The 20860-nt window shown below is 38.5% G+C and overlaps 1 long non-coding RNA gene across 2 annotated transcripts in view; it reads left to right on the forward strand.

Moving 5' to 3' along the window:
- The window catches only part of LOC103678374, a 289850-nt gene that overhangs the window by 197526 nt on the left and 71464 nt on the right, over positions 1–20860 (forward strand). For both annotated transcript variants that reach the window (XR_572666.2, XR_572667.2), the window contains exon 2: positions 5013–5184. This is a non-coding gene — a long non-coding RNA (uncharacterized LOC103678374). The remainder of the gene's footprint in view (positions 1–5012; positions 5185–20860) is intronic.

Consider the following 20860-nt stretch of genomic DNA (forward strand, 5'->3'; position numbering starts at 1 on the left):
TTCAGATTTTAGGGGAGGAGCACTCAGTATTTAACATTAAATATGATGTTAACTGTACATTTTTTGCAGTTGTCTATTATCATGTTAAAGAAGTTTCCTTCTGGTGTTACATTCCTGAAAGTTGTGGGTTTGTTTTTTTGTTTGTTTTTTGTTTTTTAAACCAGGAATGGATTTGGGTTTTGCTAAATGACTTTTTCTGCATTAATTGAAATTGTATGTGTGTGTCTTTATCTGTTAATATGGTGAATGACATTGATTTTTCATGCAAAACTAGACTGGTGTTCTGGGATAAACTCCACTTAGTTATGATGCATTATCTTTAAAATATATTTATATGCCAATATATAAATATATACACACATGGTTGGATTTGATTTACTAAAACGTTAAAACTTGTTGCCTCTGTGTTCATGAGGGATACTGGTCTATAGTTAGCTTTTCCTGTAATGTGTTTGATTTTGGATTCCGTATAATGCTATTATCACAGAATGAGTTGGGAAGTATTTAATTCTCCCTTCAGTGTTTGAAAGAACTGACCAATAAAGCCATGCAAATATCGAATTTCCTTTGTGGGAAGATTTTAAATTACTTGATAGATACAGTGCTCTACAGACTGTTTCCTCTTGTGTGACCTTTAGTATATTGTGTCTTTTAAGGAATTTGTCCATTTCATCTAGTTCTCAGATGCATAAGCATAAAGTTTATAATATTTTTATTAGATATTCCAGTTATCAATTTATTACCTCTCAGCTCAAAATTGACTCTTCTTTTCCTGCTCTGTGAGAATAGAGCTTTAAACATTTCTCCTTTGCAGCAAGCGTGATAATAAGCTTTGTCAAAAGAAGGCACTGGAGGACACTATAGAGGAGTGAATTTTCTTGCTGGTTCCTGTGGGGGAGTCAGTGCTCTGTGTATATTTTCACATTTTTGCAGTGAGGGCTTTTGAGCAAAGAACTCTGGCCCCTGAGTTAAAGGATGATTGAATAGAACTATAAAGATAGAGATATCCGGGGAGAGATAGCGATTTATCTCCCCAGAGCCATTTTGTTTACATTTGTTTATATTCCAGGTGGTTATATAGAGGGGAGAGTTGGGGATCTCCGGAGAGGTTTGTTTATATTCTGGATCAAAGGTCTCTCTAAAGGGGAGGCTGGCTGGTGTGCCAGCAGCCCCGTATACACTCTGAGTTTCATAATTTCAGAGTTCCTGTCCTGTGGTGCAAAGCTCATTTTTACACGCAGCCTGCATGTGCTGCCCTGCATCGTCCTGCATTTTCATTTGGAACAATTTCCACATGTGGAAATAGAGCATGTGATGCTCCACCAAGTCCCCGTATGGAAGCATTGAATCATGAGGAGGGGACACCCACTGCTCTGGATATAAGGTCTATTCCCCAAACAAGAGATTTCACACGCTCACATGCACGCCAGCCACATATTTTGGTACACACACACCCCACACATGGAGACATCTGTGGCGGGCTAACTTGTTAGCTTATAGAGCTGCTAACATTTCAGCTCTCTCACAGTTGCAGACTCAACAGTTCCAGCCTGCTGCTGCGTCGTCCCTTTGCCCCTGCGACACGGCTGTCAGCATCTCATGGCCCCAGCAACACACACGGAGGACTCAGTTCCTCAGAAAGCTCACTGCCCTGGCCGCTGCCCTCACGGTAGTCCTGCTGACATAGACCCCAAGTTCATGTGTCACTCAGGCCTTTTGGTCAACAGGGTTCCAACACTCCAACCTCCTCTGCGCAGTATCCCACCAGCCTCTTCCCATTTGTATCCAGTAGGGTCATTCTCCACAGTCCTCCTGACAAGACACTGCATACTGCTTGCTACACACCACAGCCTCAGTTAGGGTACCCCCTACACCTTGACTCCTTTTGTATCAGTGCTGTGCGCCAACCAATTGCGCCACTGGAGGTCCATCCTTGACTCCTTTATTTATTTGTTTGTTTGTTTGTTTATTTATTTACTTACTTATTAAAATTATCTTTAGTTAGCCAACATAGAATACATCATTAGTTCTTGACGTAGTGTTCAACAATTCATTAGTTGCATATAACACCCAGTGCTCATTATAACGCATGCCGTCCTTAATTCTCATCACCTGGTTACCCCATACCCTCACCCCCACCCCCTTCTATAACCCTCAGTTTGGTTCCCAAAGTCCATAGTCTCTCATGGTTTGTCTCCCTCTCTGATTTCTTTCCATTCAGTTTTCCCTCCCTTCCTCTGTGGTCCTCCACACTCTTCCTTATGTTCCACATATGAGTGAAACCATATGATAATTGTCTTTCTCTTCTTGACTTACTTCACTTAGCATAATCCCCTCCAGTTCCATCCATGTCTATGCAAATGTCTGATGGCTGAGTAAATATTCCATTGTATGTATGAACCACATCTTCTTTATCCATTCATCTGTTGAAGGGCATCTCAGCTCCTTCCACAGTTTGGCATAGTGAACATTGCTGCTATGAACATTGGGGTGCAGGTGCCCCTTCTTTTCAATGTATCTGTATTTGGGGGTAAATACCTAGTAGTGCTATTGCTGTGTCATAGGGTAGCTCTATTTTTAACATCTTGAGGAACTACCATACTGTTTTCCAGAGTGGCTGTAACAGCTTGTGTTCCCACCAACAGTGTAATAGGGTTCCCCTTTCCATCCTTGACTCCTTTTGTGTTCTCATTCACCAGTGTTGTTTCACCTGCAACTGGGAGAGGGTGGTTGGTCATTCATTCATTCATTCATTCATTCCTACTGCTTAACACCCATGGACCATCTCTGGTTTGGGGTGGGTGGTAAGACCGACTTTTCCAGTAAGGTCTTCATTCAGCCTTGAGGAGGGCACAACTTCAAATTTGTTCCTCCTTGAATATTCTCCCAGAAACTTAGATTTTTCTTTTTGAATTTTCCTTACATCTTTATTGTTGCCCTTCATTATAGTTAATTATTCTTTCTTCAGAGTTATGCCAACTTTATTTATGAAAGACTCTTAAATTAGTCATACCATGCCATGCATTCATATAGAATACAGGAACCCTGCAGGGCTACAAAGAGAATATTCTTTATATCAAAACTCTGTTCAAGTGACTGTGTGTTTTCTGTACCCTGATTAGATTTGGACTGATATATTGCTTATAAAAATAAATTTGTAACCAGCATACAATGAAGTGCACATATTTCAAGTGTGTAATTTAATACATTTTGACATATGCATACATATATATGCTCATAATAACAATCAAGATAATAAATATATTTATTAGCCCCAAACATTTCCTAATGTCAAATGATATTTTTAAGGATCACATAAAGAGAAGTTTAGCCAGGGATATGTTTAGTTTGGGTTCATTGGTATCCATTTATGTAATTCATAGTTGCTTTCAAATATTATTAAATCAGTGCTGGTCATCTTGCTTTAGGAACGACTTCTGGGATTACTTCTGCTGCCTACTGTTGTCACCTGTTTCTCAATGGGAAGTATCAAAGCCATGGGAACAAATGCTGTGGCATTGAGCATGGACCTGTGTGGCTTTTGTAGGAAAAATACAGTTCACAGTATATAATTCTACAGACCCAGGACCTTGTCTGCATAAACTTGTTCTAAATTCTACACTCATGTGTACAGAGACCTAACAGTAGTTTTCCCAAGTTATCAACAAAACTTTAAATTACTGATAATGCAAAAATAAAAAAGTAAATTACCGATAGTGCATCAAAAAGCAAAGAGAGTCATTTCTAAACTATTAATAAAAAGAAAATAAAATGTTAACCATGTTCAAGTAGAGACTAAATTAGCTGTCTAGTGTCTTTACGAAAGAGGGAATCAAAGAAGTTGAGGCCAAAAAATGTAGACAAAACTTATTGCAGTGGTGGTCCGACAAGTTATTCATAAAAATGTTTGTTTTCCTTGCGTTTATAATGTTTGCGGTATTTGTCAGCTTTTACATTTTGAAATCTGTTGCAGTTGATTTTTTTCATTCCAAATATTTATGTTTATGCCTAATCCACGGTTTTGTGTTTTTCTCTTAAAGTGGGACCCCTAGAATGTATAAGTTTCGAGTCCCACACGAATCGGATCTGTCCCTACCTCAAACGTTGTTTTACTTGAACATGTCCTAGCTAGTGAATTACCCAGTGTATGATAGTTGTTTATGGTATTAAGGACTGTGTAGGGATTTTGAATATAAATACTGACGAAGATGATGGCACCAGGGTTGGCCGTGTTGAATATGACAGCAGTGACAGTAATGAGTGGCTGTTTCTTTCATTCACAGATCAAGCTAAATCCATTACCACCCTTTGTAGATTTTTCTGACATATCAAAGATTGCTTCTTGTTTGCTCAAAATTGCACCTACTGCAATTTAAACTTACTTCACCTTGATCTATCCTCACAGCACAATGAGAACCTCTGGTCAGCATTTACCGTATATTTCTTGATGTGGTTGAGGTCTGTGATAACTATATTTTATCAACCCAAAATCAGAGCACACAGCTTTTCCCTGGTTTATACATATAGGGTATTATCCAATATGGTATTTCAAGCTCTATAAAAGTATCTGGTTAATTTATATTTGCTTATATACTTCAAAAATTGCCCTTAATATAGAAAGTATGTGAGAATTGAGTACATATTTCTAGTATGTATTTCACACACATATAAAAGTACATGTCATTGTAGTAGAAAATTGGGGACAGTGTTATTTAGAGTAGTATTTGTCTAGTCTTCAATAATTATGTTTTCAGGTGTGTTTTTTCATTTAAGGGTTAGCATTGAAATGGGTAGCTTCAGACACATTTTAGGCTCAAGACAAAGGTTAGAAATTTTCTTGTATATTATGTCTTCAGAATTATTCAACACAGCATAAGTCAACTCATAAGCGTGCTTTCATCCTATTTCATTTATGGCAAGGTGTTGTTTTGGATGTCTGTATTTTGCTTTTGTTCTTCATGTGTATCTTCCTACTTTGAATAGATTCCTTTTTTTCTCTCTTCCTTTGTCAGTTTTTTCAGTCAGATTGCTCAATGCCAAGACAACAAGCTCCTTGATCATGGGCTAGAAAAAAAGGGTTAAAGGATGGTTTCGAATGAATTCAAGAAAGAATGATCCTGTTCCCATTTGGAGGAGGACAGAGGAGCTGAAACTGATGGGGCTGTGGAGCCCGGGGAGGAAATTGTGAGTACTTGCTCTTGATTGAGTATCATTATCCTCCTGTTGTCTAGGACGATGATTGTTATAATTAGCGACAAATGTCATAGGCAACTATAATTTACCTTTCCCGGCAACAACTGATAGTTTACCTTTCTCAGTGCCTCCTTCTACCTAGCCACCATGTCACTCTCCTCTCCCCAGCCCCCCACAACAATAAAATATAGAATAAACTATATTTGTCTTACGGTAGGATATATCGATGTACACTTATTATAGCAATTTTTTAGAACTCACTGAGTGGCCACTCACCCAGATTCTAGGCTCTTGATTAGTTAAAATGCCTACAAGGAGAAATAAGCTGTGGCTTTACACAATAGGCACACAGGAGGGGTTGGTAGACATATATTGGGACTATTTCTCATTAATTTTCTTTCTTTTTTTAAAAGATTTTATTTATTTATTTGAGAGAGAGAAAAACAGAGACGGGGGCAAGGGAAGGCAGAGGGAGAGGGAGGAGCAGACTCCCCGCTGAGCAGAGAGCCCTATGTGGGCCTCAATCCCAGGACCCTGGGACCATGACCTGAGCTGAAGGCAGACGCTTAACTGACTGAACCACCCAGGCGCCCCTCATTAATTTTATTTCTGAGTGCAGGAGAAAGGCATGTAATTTATGGTGTTGCACAGTGCCTTTTAAACAGAATTTTAATATCCTTTGGACTTTATTTGTAGTGTATTTGTTTGCAATTTCATTTTGAATTTATTATGGTAATCCAGTAGAATGATAGGTAACTCTTGAGTTAAATTTTAAAAACAGAGTGCGAAGCACAGTAGTTCATAGAGCCTCATATAATTGTGAAGAATATTGAACTAGCTTGTACCTGTGCCGTGTAGTTGCTACTCGAGAGTCACAGTCATTGAATTGCCTTTAAAAAAAAAAGGAGCTCAAGGGCTCTTTCAAAACGTGTCGCTCTTCGGTACTTCATACTATATCTAGGTGAATGAGTCCCAGTGCATATTTTTAAATAACACAGATTGTTATATTTAGAATCGTCATGAAATGAAAAGTCAGGGAATAAATAAATAGCTGATAAATCTAGGGCAAAGATAAGTGCGCCCCAGACTGAGGAGGGGTGTGAACCATGTCTCACAATGGTCTGTTTTTATCTGAGTGTAGCTTCTGCCCCAGCATTTTACACTAGTCCACCACTACCTGTGGTTTTGTTTTCTGCAATTTCAATTACTGGTGGTCAACCATGATCTGGAAGCAGCCATGATCTGGAAGCAGCCCTGATCTGGAAGCAACCCTGATCTGGAAGCAGCCATGATCTGGAAGCAGCCATGATCTGGAAGCAGCCATGATCTGGTAGCAGCCATGATCTGGAAGCAGCCATGATCTGGAAGTAGATGAGCCTCCTCCTGACTTACTGTCAGAAGGTCAATAGCAGCCTAACACTGGGTCACAGTGCCTACGTCATTCACCTCACTTCATCTCCTCACGTAGGCATTTTATCATCTCACATCATCCCAAGGAGGGTAAGGACAGGACAATATGATATTTTGAGAGAGAGAGAGCTCACATTCACGTCACTTTTATTACAGCACACTGTTATCGTTGTTCTATTTTATTCGTTATCACTGTTGCTTGACTTAATTTATAAATGAAACTTTATCATAGGTATTTATGTAGAGGAAAGACAGTGTCTGTAGGGTTCCGTACTCCCTACGGTTTCAGGCACCCACTGGGGGTCTTGGAACACATGGGGGAAAGGGGACTACTGTGCTTGCTTAACTACCATGACTCTAGGATGAATAGTCAACATCTTATGTCTACGTGTCTACTTTACATCATTATGATCTAAATTCATTCTGTATGTTTTCACTGAGACTGTTCTAGAATATTATTAATATATTGTTTCAACCATGTACAGTGGCCTTTGCTCAGTGTCCATTCTCCATGGCCTCTCTGTAGATTTCAACATTTTTGACCATTCCCTGCCTCTCAAAAGAGTTGGTTCTTGTGGCTTTGATTCTGAGTTGTCTTCTCTCCTCTGGACTGCTCCTTGTCTCACTATTGTTTTTTCCCACTTTCCTAAATGTGCATGTTCTGTGATTCCTATTTCTAGAATATCTGCTCTTTTCCTCCTCCTTTGGGGGTTATCGATCTTCTGGGCCTCAACCTTTCTCTGTGGACTAGGCTAAGACGATGAACATCTTTTCCATCTCTAGACTTGTTTTCTTGAATCTCCTGGAGTCCAGGGAAATGAGAGAGAACTAACAAGATTAAGGATGTTTTTGTGAGTTTAGAAAACTATCTAGTTGTAGATTTGGAACTACAGAAACAATTGAAACAATGGAGACTTGGTTGGTAGAAACCAAACTAAAGCTGGAGTTTTTCATTTTTGCTCTCATTTGAAAGAAGATTCTTTTCAATATATGTTTTTATTTTTCATTCTTAATATGAGGTTGGTTCTGAGATTATTGCATAGCTTTTTACTAAAGGTCAATAAAATATGTACTATATCCAACTATTTTGAAGTAATTAGTTCAGGTACTGGGCAAAGGTACATAGTTTTTCAGGTGATGGAAAAATTCATTTACTATTTATACCAAAAGTTATATTAGTGACATTGGAGCAAGTCCTTTATTTCCTCACCTTACTGATTTGGCTGGTATTGATTACAGTAAAATATAATAATATGTTTCATTTATAAAGTGCTTTTAAGCTGTACACTGAGAGTGCCCAGATCTCAGGTCACACTCAAGGTGCCTCTTTATATGTCAGTTGCGAAGTTCACTTTCTGAAGCCTGATGAATGTATTTGCATAGGTTCATTTTCCTGATTATTGGAACCACAAAGACCAAATACAGTCTATATGTTCCAGTTATACAGGATTGCCCAATAAAGTCTTGATTTTCTTTTTTTTACCATATTGTTCTTGTACGACGGTAGGATTTATTTATTTAATTATTTTTAAAGATTTTATTTTTAAGTAATCTCTACACCCAATGTGGAGCTTGAACTCACAACCCTGAGATCAAGACTCACATACTCTACTGACTGAGCCAGCAGGTGCCCCAGGGATTTAGAACAAAGAAACAAACAACCAGAAAAAAAAACTTTCGTGTGAGAGTCAGAAACTAGGTCCCATGTTGGGTTTTTGTGTCCTGAGCAAAATGTGACTGTAAGATAATGAGGCTGGTTTTTACATGTGATTGTGGAATTAGTCTCATTGTCTTAAACCCCTACCCTGACTATTCTTATCACCATAAAAAGTGCAAAAGAATACTCTCATTGGCTGCCTAAAGCTTGGTTTTACTAATGAAGAAAATACTTGTGTGCCTGCCACCTCTTCACCACTGGAAGGCATCAAGTACAAAAGCTCCGCAGTTGCTTCTCAGAAGTTATAGCATATTTGCTTTAACAGGTTAATCTTCTCCCTCAATTTCATTTTGTTCACATTTGCTTCCTTTTGCTCCTCTATCTGTTTCCATCTTTTCCACGTTGTTTCGGTAATGATTGTCCAGGAATATGTCCAGACTCTGCATTATTCAATAGGTTCAAAAAACATAGTGTTCATTTTTTAAAAAAAGATTTTATTTATTTGTTAGAGAGAGAGAGAGGGCAAGTGCACTAGCAGGGGGAGAGAGAGGGAGAAGCAGGCCTCCCACTGAGCAGGGAGTCTCATGCGGGGCTCAGTCCCAGGACCCTGGGATCATGACCTGAGCCGAAGGCAGACACTTAACCAACAGAGCCACCCAGGTGCCCCTAACATAGCGTTCCTTAAAGAAAACTGTCGAATCCACGTGTGCCCTCCACTCTGTCTTTTAGCCTTATAGGCCATTGGCTGTTTGCTTTGCTTTTTTTTTTTTTTTTTTAAGACTTTACTTATTTTGGGGAGGGGAGGAGAATGGGGACAGGGCAGAGGGAGATAGAGAGAGAGAGAGAGAGAGAGAGAATCTCAAGCAGACTCGCACTGAACGTGGAGCCCAATGTGGGGCTTGATCTCACGACCCTGAGATCATGACCTCAGTTGAAATCAAGAGTTAGATGCTTAACTGACTGTGCCACCCAGACACCCCTCTTTTGCTTTTTGAATTTGAAGGACAGTTCCACAAAAAAGATTTTCTTCTTTCTTAAGTCATTTTCTGAACTGGACATATCTACATATGGCCTTCAACATGTATGGAAACTGTATTTGATAGTAAAGAAAAACTGGATGGAAGTCAGAAATATCTTAAAGTGATATTGAAGGTACTATGTAGACAAAATCATTAATGTTATCAACTATATGCTATAAAAGCAGTAAAATAGAAAATTGATATTATAGTAAACACTTTGAAAAAATTGCTGTACTAGAAATTTTGAGATGGAAGTTTAAGGAAGTTATTTGAATATTTTTATTTGACCTGTTCTTATTAAGTTTATTTCAATACTTATATTCCAAGTGTGAGTAAATTAGAGAACTGAGTTACCAAATATTGGACGACTTAAAAAATGTCACCATATTCATATCCCTGTTAAATTCATTCTGTTCTATTGACTGCCAAAATACATAGTAATATTATGATAAATCTATTGAGTGTAATTTTGGGATATAGCGGTTGGAGAAAATGATTTCTGTATGACATAAGGCAAAAAGTAAGATATTAAGAGTAAGTACTTTCACAAAGGATTCAAATTCTATAACAGATGATTAGAATGCTTATTTATGTTCTGTGTGTACTAAAATTTTGAATCCAGTTTTATTTCACAATTAGACTTTCTGTGATAGTTTTAGGTAAAACAACAATAAACAATCCCGCCCCCAACACATACGAAAAAAGCCAACACATTAGGGGAAATCAATTTAATTTTATTTTTAAAATTTATGGGTATTTGGGAGTTATGCTGTCTTCAATTCTGTTTCAAAGTAATAAAAATGTAAGTCCACAATATATTTATTTTCTTGTCCTCCAGATCCTCCACTGATTAGATGATTAGTTATTTGATTTAAAAAGTATACCGGATTTTGTGGGGTTTCTTGTTTTTTTTTGGTTTCTTAAAAAACTTTTTTTTTAAGTAATCTCTATACCCAATATGGGGCTTGAACTCATGACCCCGAGATCAAGAGTTGCATGTGCCTCTGGCTGAGCCAGCCAGGCGCCCCTTGTTTTTTTTTTTTTTTTTTTTAATAAAGCAGACTACTTAATCCCATATTGTATATAAAGAGAAAACAGGCTAGCGAGTCTATTCCACTATTGTAGATTTAAAGCAGACTTAAACCACACCAAGAAAATACAGCAAAGCATCACTCAAAGTAAGCTAAATTAAAAACAATTTAAACTTTAAAAGATAAACAATGACAAAAATATTAAATGCATATTATAAAAACCTACACTCTTGCTACAAATAGACCAAAAAGTCAGCACTAAACTTTTTAACAGTTAACTGAAAAATTGTAACCTGGGCAATTCCATAGTTCACTGAGTTTATGTGTTTAAAAATAGACCAGTTGTTCAAGAGGTACAATTATTTTGTGTACTAATCCCAGAAAGGAATTTTTTGCAAGGTTCCTCATTAACAGAATAATGTAGAGAACCGTGTCCTCTGTGAGATTCCTTCAGTAGAGTTTAGGGGGTCTGTTTTGAAAAAAAAAAAAATTATATATTAAATACTTAAGAATTACTATAATATATTTATGTTAATATATTACATGTGAATTGATATATGAGTACAGAAATTAAACATCAATATTAAATATTAAACTACATATTATGTTTTCATAGGGTATTACAAGAAAGCAGAGAATAGAGAAATACACTTATTTTCTTTGGAAGCACATGGTATAACTAACATGAGCCACATCATTTCTTCTTTTTTTTCCCTTAAGATTTTATTTATTTATTTGAGAGAGAGAGAGTGGGTGAGCATGAGCGGGGAGGGACAGAGGGAGAAGCAGACTCCCCGCTGAATGGGGAGCCCGAGGGCAGGGCTCATGACCTGAGCCAAAGGCAGATGCTTAACTGACTGAGCCACCCGGGCACCCCTGGCCACATTGTTTCTTCCCAAGCAGAGGGACTCAGGTGTATTCACTCTAAAACAAAAGTCATCATTTTTTGGAAAACTATCCCATATCCTACACCTGGCTTATATTTTTTTTAAAGATTTAATTTTAAGTAATCTCTACACCCAACATGGAGCTCAAATTCAGAACCCCGAGATCAAGAGTTGTACGTCTTACCAAGTGAACCAGCCAGGCGCCCCTTACGATTTTTGAGCATCTGCAGTATGGAACTTATTTAGTTCTCTAGGTATATATTTTACAACCAATTCTCCTGTACTGTACAGAGAATGACCTGCTATCCAAGATGAACCATTTCAGAGGTGCTTTCTTGAGACATAAAAGAAAAAAAAATGCCCAGAGACATGCATAATTGGTTTGCCTGCGTATTTAATTTTCAGGTTCGTTTGTTTTGACCATATACTTCCTGCTGGTGAACTTTGGGGAGTGTTGGTCCCTTCATCTGTATTTCCAAAATTACATCCTGAACAGCTTCTTGCCTTTTCCCTTAGGGACTGAAAGGATCTCTATTCACTGTCTGGCCTGTTGGGGGGACACCTCAACTTTCCTACAAGAATAATAGTCCATCCCAATTCCGACCTGTTGTTTCAAACTGAGTCACACCGCAGGATAGCTACATTGCAGGTAACTCTTAGGGACCTCTCCCTTACAGTCCCTGCTGCTCCAGCTCCGTGGAAAGCTCACTTGAACAAAAGAGATTTATAAACACGTGAGTGCCCGCACACCCACCCTCACACACAGACACACCCCCCACCGGAAGCATGTCTGGTCCAGCCGAAACTGCATTAATTGACCGCTTACTGCTCTTGGCCCCTCAAATCATTGTTTGAACTGCTTCCTTAGTACAATTTCCCCGCCTACAGTGAGCAATTTTATATTAAACAGTCTTCCAAAATACGTGCTACATTTAGTGTAAGGATGCTGTTGGATTTCTTTCATTGCCTGGTGTCCTCTTTATGAGGACCCACGGGAGGACATTCTCTTAGATTTGAAAGCAATGCCTGTCCCAGGCCACATTGTCCATCCATGCAATGGATAATGCACCTGATTGGGCTACATCTGAATCCCAGACTTCCTGGCTCTGTCCCCCAAGGCCCTCCTCGCACTGGATGCCAGAAAAGGCAGGGTCAATATGTGATCTAGCAAGGGTCCCGGGGTCCAGCGCTGCAGGCAGCTTGTGTAGTCACTTCAGTCCTGGCCTCAGTGAATTTCTTCTGTTGTCATTTTCCCTTGATGCCATTTTTTTTTATCCTCTTTGTTTTTATCTTTTCTTAGTATTTCATATGGATTTTTAAAGCTACCTTAAATAATTGATGGAAGTGAGCATGAGAATTTGAGGACAGTGAAAGCTTTGACCTTTCCCTATTGCATGCCCTTCCAGGCTAGGGCTCCCCGTGTTCTTTCTTTTTTTAAAAAAGATGTTATTTATTTATATGATAGAGAAAGAGAGAGAAAGCATGACCGGGGGGAGGGGCAGAGGGAGAAGCAGACTCCACGCTAAGCAGGAAACCCGACATGGGGCTCGATCCCAGGACCCTGAGATCATAACCTGAACCAAAGGCAGATGCTTAACCGACTGAGTCACCGAGGTGCACTCTCCCTGTGTTCTTTAAAGCACCCCCAAAAGCAGACCCTGCTCAAGTTTGCCCCACTGTCCCCTTTTTCTATACTCATAAAATGATATTTTACCACCTTCCCCAGAGAGGACGTGAAACCAGGTTGCTGTTGCTTCCGTCTCCACATGTCACTTGTGCTGTGCTCTTTAAGCACAGAAATTTTAATATAAAATTTAAGGTTTCTTGAAGTGTTAGATTCTGTGGGCTTAATGTTTTCGATGACTCATACTGTCACTGAGTTTCTTGGGCGATTTAGTAAAAGATCTGAACTCCTCTCTGAAATGAACACACTCACGTAATAAAAAAATGAGATGTTTACATAATTATTTTGATAGGAGTTGACAGTAAAGCAGAAGTTCTGAGAAATGCGGGTACTAAATATTGTCAGTAAACTCCATTCTCCTTTGTCTGAAAATCTTACTTAAATGGCATAGCAGAGATTCACTGTATCCTGGGAGTAGCTTTAGCATTCATACTTTTGAATAACGAGGGTAAATATAGGAAAGTCATTTTTATTAGCTTATCATTCATTCCCTCATCCATTTTTCCTGTAGTTAATTAGTGTAACTACTTTGTCCTCACTACTGTTCTAGGTCCTGGAGATACAGTGATGGCAAATCAAAATCCCTGACCTTGTAGAACTTATCTACTTGCAGGAGGAGATAATGAATGAAGTAATAAGCAATGAGATGATTTTAGATGGTTGTAGATATGGGGAAGAAAAGAAGTGGTTTTGTGTCATGATGACTTTGGTTAGAGGGATCAGGGTGGGCCAGTGAGCTTTGCGATAAGACCCAAATGAGAAACGGAACCAGCCATGGAAAAAGCCCTCCAAGCAAAGAGAGGGTCTGAGACAGCAACAAGTTTGTGCCCTCGGGGTCCAGAGAGAAGTCAGGGGCTTGAGTGCAGAGACATCAGAAGAGGTAGACAGGAGGGCGATAGCAGGCAGAGGGCAGATCCCTAGATGTCTTTAGCTGTGTATTTGTATCTGTTTGAACCTTGAGAAAGTGATCTAACATGTCTTGGCCTCAGTTTCTCTTTCTTTAAAATGAAGAGGACGAAAGCTAGCTCATAAGCTTGTTTGTGAATATTTTGCATGTCAGTCGATGTTGGGTGCTTGGAAGAGTGTCTGGCCCTCAGTAAAAATTATGTATGTTCTCTGTTGTTAGTATGTATATATGCACGGTACAGTTTTCCTCTAGCTAATCGTTTCAATTTATTGCCCTTATAGGCTTTTAAAGCTAGCAAAGGTCTTGGCAATCGAACCAGTCTTGATGTTTTACAGACGAGGCTTTAGCTCAGAGAGGTCAGATGGCCTACAGAAGTTCCCACAAGTAGTAAGTAAAGGTTTAGCCTAGAATTTTAGTTTCTTGATTCTCAAGCCAAGAAGTTTCTACTGTTGGATGGTGTTGGCCTGTAGTTAACCTAATGGCTTGGGATTACTTTCCTTAGTATTTACCTTCTATGATTATATTTAGAATAGCATTATTGAACCTGAATGCTTTTGTAAAGATGGAGATGGTTACCATATTGGTACTAAATTTACCGGTTAATGATTTACTAACAATTGAAAGATAGTGGAAAGTAATTAGAATTGAGATTATCCTAACAGATTAACCACAGGTTCAAGTATCCCCTTAGTAGCTTCAGCATTTACACTTCTTAAATAAGATGGATATAGGAGAATCATTTTATTAAATGATTCATTCATTCCCTCAACAACTCCTCCATGCCTTGTACTATTCCTGGTACTGGAGTTATCGTGGTAAATGATTTGAAGGCCCTGCCCCTCATGGAATTTACACTCTTGTCAGGGGAAGCAGATAATAAACCCTTGAATAAATTGACAACTAAGTAAAAGAAGGTAATTTCAGGGCAGTCCCAAAGATACTTTAAAATCGGAAACTCAGGGGGCGCCTGGATGGCTCAGTCGTTAAGCGTCTGCCTTCGGCTCAGGGCTTGATCCCGACGTTATGGGATCGAGTCCCACATTGGGCTCCTCTGCTGTGAGCCTGCTTCTTCCTCTCCCACTCCCCCTGCTTGTGTTCCCTCTCTCTCTGGCTGTCTCTCTCTCTGTCAAATAAATAAATAAAAAAAATAAAAAATAAAATAAAATCGGAAACTCAGGTGGTCAGTGATTTGATTATCATTATGATTCATAAGGAGGTTATCTTTAACATTGCAAGAGCTAATCACACTTTAAATGATTAACTCACTTAAACGATTTATTTTTCAAACCTCTGTTCTCTGGCGCACTACCTACTGATAAAGGATCAGGTTTCATAAAATCAAATGCAGTCACGCACATGGATGGTATTCATTGAATGATAGGGTTTAAGTTATTACATGGCATAAAGTCTTTGCTAATGCATCACTGTCCAGGACTAAAATTATTTTACCCAAAATGTATGATTTGGTGGCTCAGAGAAATTTTAAATTTTAACTTGTTTCTCTCTACAGATTGTAGGTTTTCATCAAAATTGGTTCCTGGGGTAATCTTTTTTGTTTTTTTTCCCTTTACCTCTTTATAGGAAATTTCTTACGTGGGAAGGGTTTTGCTCCAAAAGTTCGTTTGTAAGCCATTTTGAATTCCCTTGCCATAGAAGCAGTGTTTAATATGTTAGTTAAGTTCAAATGCTGGTTCACAGAAGTTTCTTTGTTCTTGACGCTGAAAGGTTGCACTTAACCGTGCTCCCCTGAATTTTGGCCAGTTTGGTTTAGAAGGAGTAAGCGGAGCAGGTGCATTTTTCTTTTTCTCTGGGCTCAGAACCAGATCCAGTCCATCTTGGGAAACTGGCGAAATAGCCCTTTTGCACCCTGCTGTCGTCCTTTCTGTATCCTTACCCCTCAAGATGCCCTTCTTTTTAGGTCTTGATGCCCCCCCCCCCAGTAAAACTTCTGTGTCCCTTATTCTCTGTCTTCTATCTTATTGGAATAATACCAAAGTTGGTAATTGAGTACACAGTATGGATGTTTGATCTTTCAGTAGGCCAAACAATATTCCACACTGTCAGATTTCTTTTAACTTTCATTCACATACCTGTTTTTAGGGGCCCATCATGTATTTCCTCAGAGTTGCCTCCCTTTACTTCCTAACAATGCCCTCTGTTCAGTCAGAGCTGCAGCTGACTTGTCCCCCCGCCCCACTGCGTTCATGGAATGTTCTGGTTTCTCACTTTGGGATGGTCAATAGGATATGAAAATCCATAGATTTCACTCCGAGCAAGCTTAGTCCTGTAATGAAAAAAAAAAAAAAAGGCTGAAAAATTATAGCAATATTATCTGACTAGTTTGGGTTCACCCTGCTGTTGGCATCTGCTTTATTTTCTATGTTGTCTTTGTGCACTTTGCTGTCATGTTAGAGAAATATACTATATGAAATCCTAGCCTAAGCAAAAAGTAAACAGAAGCAGTGAGTGTGTCCCCCACCACTGTGAAGACCGTAGATAGGTTGCTGGCTGCCAGAAACAGATGTAGTTTACAGTTTGTTCAACTCCATGGCTCAAATTTTTTCATTTCCTGTTCTCAGCTAAATAAATGGGGGGAAAAGAGAAAAAATGACTACCATAAAAAGTACATTTTCCCCTCTATGTTCAATTATGGAAGGCCATCTATAAACAGAGGCATAAAGCCCAAAGGAAAGGAGAGATTTCCTAGATGTTGTCTGATTGTCATGTTAGCTTCCAAATAAAAATTGTTTAAAAATACATTTAGGACATATAAGCAGAAATATTGACACATGGTATGTGGTATTTGGCTGCATTTGTGGATGACGTATGAGCCTGTCTGGAGGAGCTCTGATGAGAATTGTATAAACCAGGAAGAGTCTGGTCGTTAGAAACACGGACATTTAGGGATCTATGGAAACTTAATGGTCGTGTGGAAGAATTTATTTGATAATTAATGCACGGGAATGTAACTAACGCATTAATGAGACTTATTAGAAATAACTGAATTATTCAGTCCTTATTTTGGTAATTTTCAAAAAACGCTGTTTGCTGGGCCTCCGGTAGCCATGAACTTGGTCAATACCTACAGGTGAATTCTTGTTTCCAGGCTGGCTAGGATATGACATTTATTCATCAAAACGTTACCTCTGAAGTGTATTCCATATACATTTCTAGCATGTATAAAGATATAAGGACACATAGATTTAGGAGAAAAAGCTAGATTTGTAGCGGTACCTGCTCAAAACTATGCTTCCTTGAAAAGTGGTTTTCAAGAGATAGCATGGCTTATGAAAATTCCACTGGATCGAAGTTAGAAGATTTAGTTTCTATTTCTACTTTTGTCATCTAATTTTATGAGTTTAGATAAATGACATAATCATGCTTGGACTTATTTATACAACTCGAAAATGGGAGGACTGCCTAGTTGATTTTCAAGATTCCTTCATTTCCTAGATATCTGGTGAATCCCACTGGGTAATTATTAGGATATGAAACCTTCTTTTTATGTCAAGACTATTGGTTGAAATAAAAAGTAAAGAAAAAGTATCTGAATAGTTTTTTTGTTTTTTGTTTTTTAAATTTGTCTTAGCCATTTGCTGACCCCTCAAGTTCTGGTATTTTTTGTTGTTGTTGTTAGAAGCAAATCGAATTTACTGTTGGGGATCTGACACATTTTCAGTATTTAATCACCCCATCTATGCACAATGCTATATACAACCATTTAGGAAGGATTTCTTTATGTCTTTTATTTAAAAATATTTATATATATTAAATTGAAGTGTAATTAACATACAGTATTGTATTAGTCTCAGGTGTACAATATAATGAGTCAACAACCCTGTACATTGCTCAGTGCCCATCACGATAAGTGTACTCTTAATCCCCTTTATCTATTTCACCCATCCCCCCAGCCACCTCCGTTCTGGCAACTGCCAGTTCTCTATATTTAAGAGTCTGTGTTTTGTTTGTATCTCTTTTTCTTCATTTTTATTTCTTAAATTCTACATATGAGTGACTTACATGGTATTTATCTTTCTCTGACTTACTTCACTTAGCATTGTACCTGCTGTATCCATCCATGTTATTGCAAATGGCAAGATCTCGTTATTTTATATGGCTAAGTAATATTCCATACACACACACACATACACACACACAACACCTTAATCCTTTCATCTATTGATGGACACTTGGGCTGCTTCTATATCTTGGCTATTGTAGATGGTGCTGCAATAAACATAGGGGTGCATGTATCTTTTCTAATTAGTGTTTTCATTTTCTTTGGGTAAATATCCAATAGTAGTATTAGTGGATCATATGGTAATTCTATTCTTAAATTTTTGAAGAATTTCCACACTGTTTTCCACAGTGGCTGCACCAATATGCATTCCCACCAACTGTACACAAGTTGTCTTTTTCTCCACATCCTTGACAACACTTATTTCTTGCCATTTTGATTCTAGCCATTCTGACAGGTGTAAGGTGATGGCATTGTGGTTTTGAGTTGCATTTCCCTGCTGATTAGGTGATGTTGAACATGTGCTCGTGTGTCTCTTGGCCATCTCTATGTCTTCTTTGGAAAAATGTCTTTTCAGGTCCTCTGCCAATTTTTAAATTGGATTGTTTGGGGTTTTCTGTTGTTGAGTTGTGTAAGTTCTTTATATGTTTTGGATATTAACCACTTACTGGATACATTCTTTGCAATTATCTCACGCCATTCAGTAGGTTGCCTTTTTGTTTTGTTGTTGGTTTCCTTCACTGTGCAAAAGCTTTTTATTTTGGTGTGGTCCCAGTAGTTTAATTTTGCTCTTGTTTCCCTTGCCTTAGGAAAAATATCTAGAGAAATGTTTCTGCAGCCAATGTCAAAGAAATTACTGCCTATGTTTCTTCTAGGATTTTTATGGTTTCAGTTCTCACATTTACATTTTTAATCCATTTTGAGTTTGTGTGTGGTATAAGAAAGCAGTTTGGTTTCATTCTTTAGCATGTAGCTGTCCACTTTTCCCAGAATCATTTGTTGAAGAGACTGTTGCTTCCCCATTGTATATTCTTGCTTACTTTGTCATAGATTAATTGATCATATAAATGTGGGTTCATTTCTGGGCTCTCTACTCTGTTCTGTTGATCCATGTGTCTGTTTTTTGTGCCAATACCATACTGTTTTGATTACTACAGCTTTGGAGTTTGGCTTGAAATCTGGGATTGTGATGCCTCCAGCTTCATTGTTCTTTCTCAAGATTGTTTTGGTTACTTGGAGTCTTTTATGGTTCCATACAAATTTTAGGATTGTTTTAGTTCTGTGAGAAATGGTGTTGGTATTTTGATAGGGATTGCATTCAATCTGTAGATTCCTTTGGGTAGTATGGACATTTTAACAATATTCTTCCAATCCCTGAGCACGGATTATCTCCCCATTTGTGTCATTTTCAATTTCTTTCATCAGTGTTTTTTTTTTTTTTAAGATTTTTTATTTATTTATTTGACAGAGATAGCCAGCAAGAGAGGGAACACAAGCAGGGGGAGTGGGAGAGGAAGAAGCAGGCTCCCAGCGGAGGAGCCCGATGTGGGACTCTATCCCGGAACGCCGGGATCACGCCCTGAGCCGAAGGCAGATGCCTAACGACTGCGCTACCCAGGCGCCCCTCATCAGTGTTTTATAGTATAGTTTTCAGGTCTTTTACCTCCTTGGTTAAGTTTCTTCCTAGATATTTTATTCTTTTTGGTGTAATCGTAAATGGGAGATTTTTAAGTTTCTCTTTCTACTACTTCATTATTAGTGTATAGCGGTGCAAAAGATTTCTGTATTGAATAGTTGATTTTTTTTTTACCATTATTTTTATCTGATCTTGTATGTTTCTATATTTATGATCTTAGAGTCAGGAAAGAAAACATGTCACCCTCCTACCTTAGGCACTTTAGTGATAGGTTGTCGAAGGACTGTCTTCATCTAGCAGCTCTGTAGCCATCTATATCATTTTCAGGAAATAAGATGGTACACTCAAATGAGGACAGTAAGGGGAACTTAATGAGCTGGTCAGAGTTTAAGGAGCTAGTTGGAAGTTGGAGTCAGAGTTGAGGTTCACCTGAAAAGAATGACAAAAATCTTTGGGACAGGCAGAACCAAGGAAGCATTAACACTTTTAGGGCTGCAGGAACAAAGGGAGAGTGGACTTTGGAAACTGTAGAGTTGTTGTTGTTGTTGTTTCCAAGATTTTATTTATTTATATGACAGAGAGGGAGAGGGAGAAAGAACACAAGTAGGGAGAGCAGGAAAGAGAGAAGCCAGCTTCCTGTGCTGAGCAGGAAGCCTTATGTGAGGCTTGATCCCAGGACCCTAAAATCATGACCTGAACTGAAGGCAGACACTTAACCGACTGAGCCACCCGGGCACTCTTAGAACCTGTAGTTTTGCAGGTAGCCTCTGACTAGAGTTCTGTGCTTCAGTGAAGAAATCTTTCCAGCAGGAAAGGAATCAGAGAGCTACTTCTCTCTTTCTCCATTGACTGACGTCTTGATAGTGTCTATCATCGGCCAACTCAGGTAGCAGACAGTGGCCAAGGGAACCAGAGAAATGCAGTCTGGCTGGGTCAGCTTCCACAGGTTCATAACATGATAGAAAATAATCAAGTGTGGTCTAGAGAGGCAAAGGGAGAATATCAAGTGCATACATTATTTGATGCTGTAGAAATATTGTCTTCATCCTATAATAAGTAGTTGTATGTGTTTTTAATAGACATTTAGAAGACTGCTCGCAAGATGAATTTTAATGGAAAAATCAATTTATGATTTGACACAGACTTGGATATTTGTCACCACATTGCTGTAATCATAGTCTTATTAGGACCCAAACTGACTGTATCACTGACTTATGCACACTCTTTCAAGACATAGGTAGGGCAACCAGACCTCAGAGGGGACCAGAAAGAATTCAAGATCTGTTTTTATACATTGTTAGATCCATTTTGCTGATTTGTGTGTGTGAGAGTGAAGAAATTTAAATCTAAATTTATGAATGATATTGATCCACTGTTTCCTTTTATTTGTTATTTATTTATTTATTTATTTATTTATT

Source organism: Ursus maritimus, unplaced genomic scaffold (assembly GCF_017311325.1).
Source record: "Ursus maritimus isolate PB19 unplaced genomic scaffold, ASM1731132v1 scaffold_30, whole genome shotgun sequence".
In the NCBI taxonomy this organism is placed as follows: domain Eukaryota; kingdom Metazoa; phylum Chordata; class Mammalia; order Carnivora; family Ursidae; genus Ursus; species Ursus maritimus.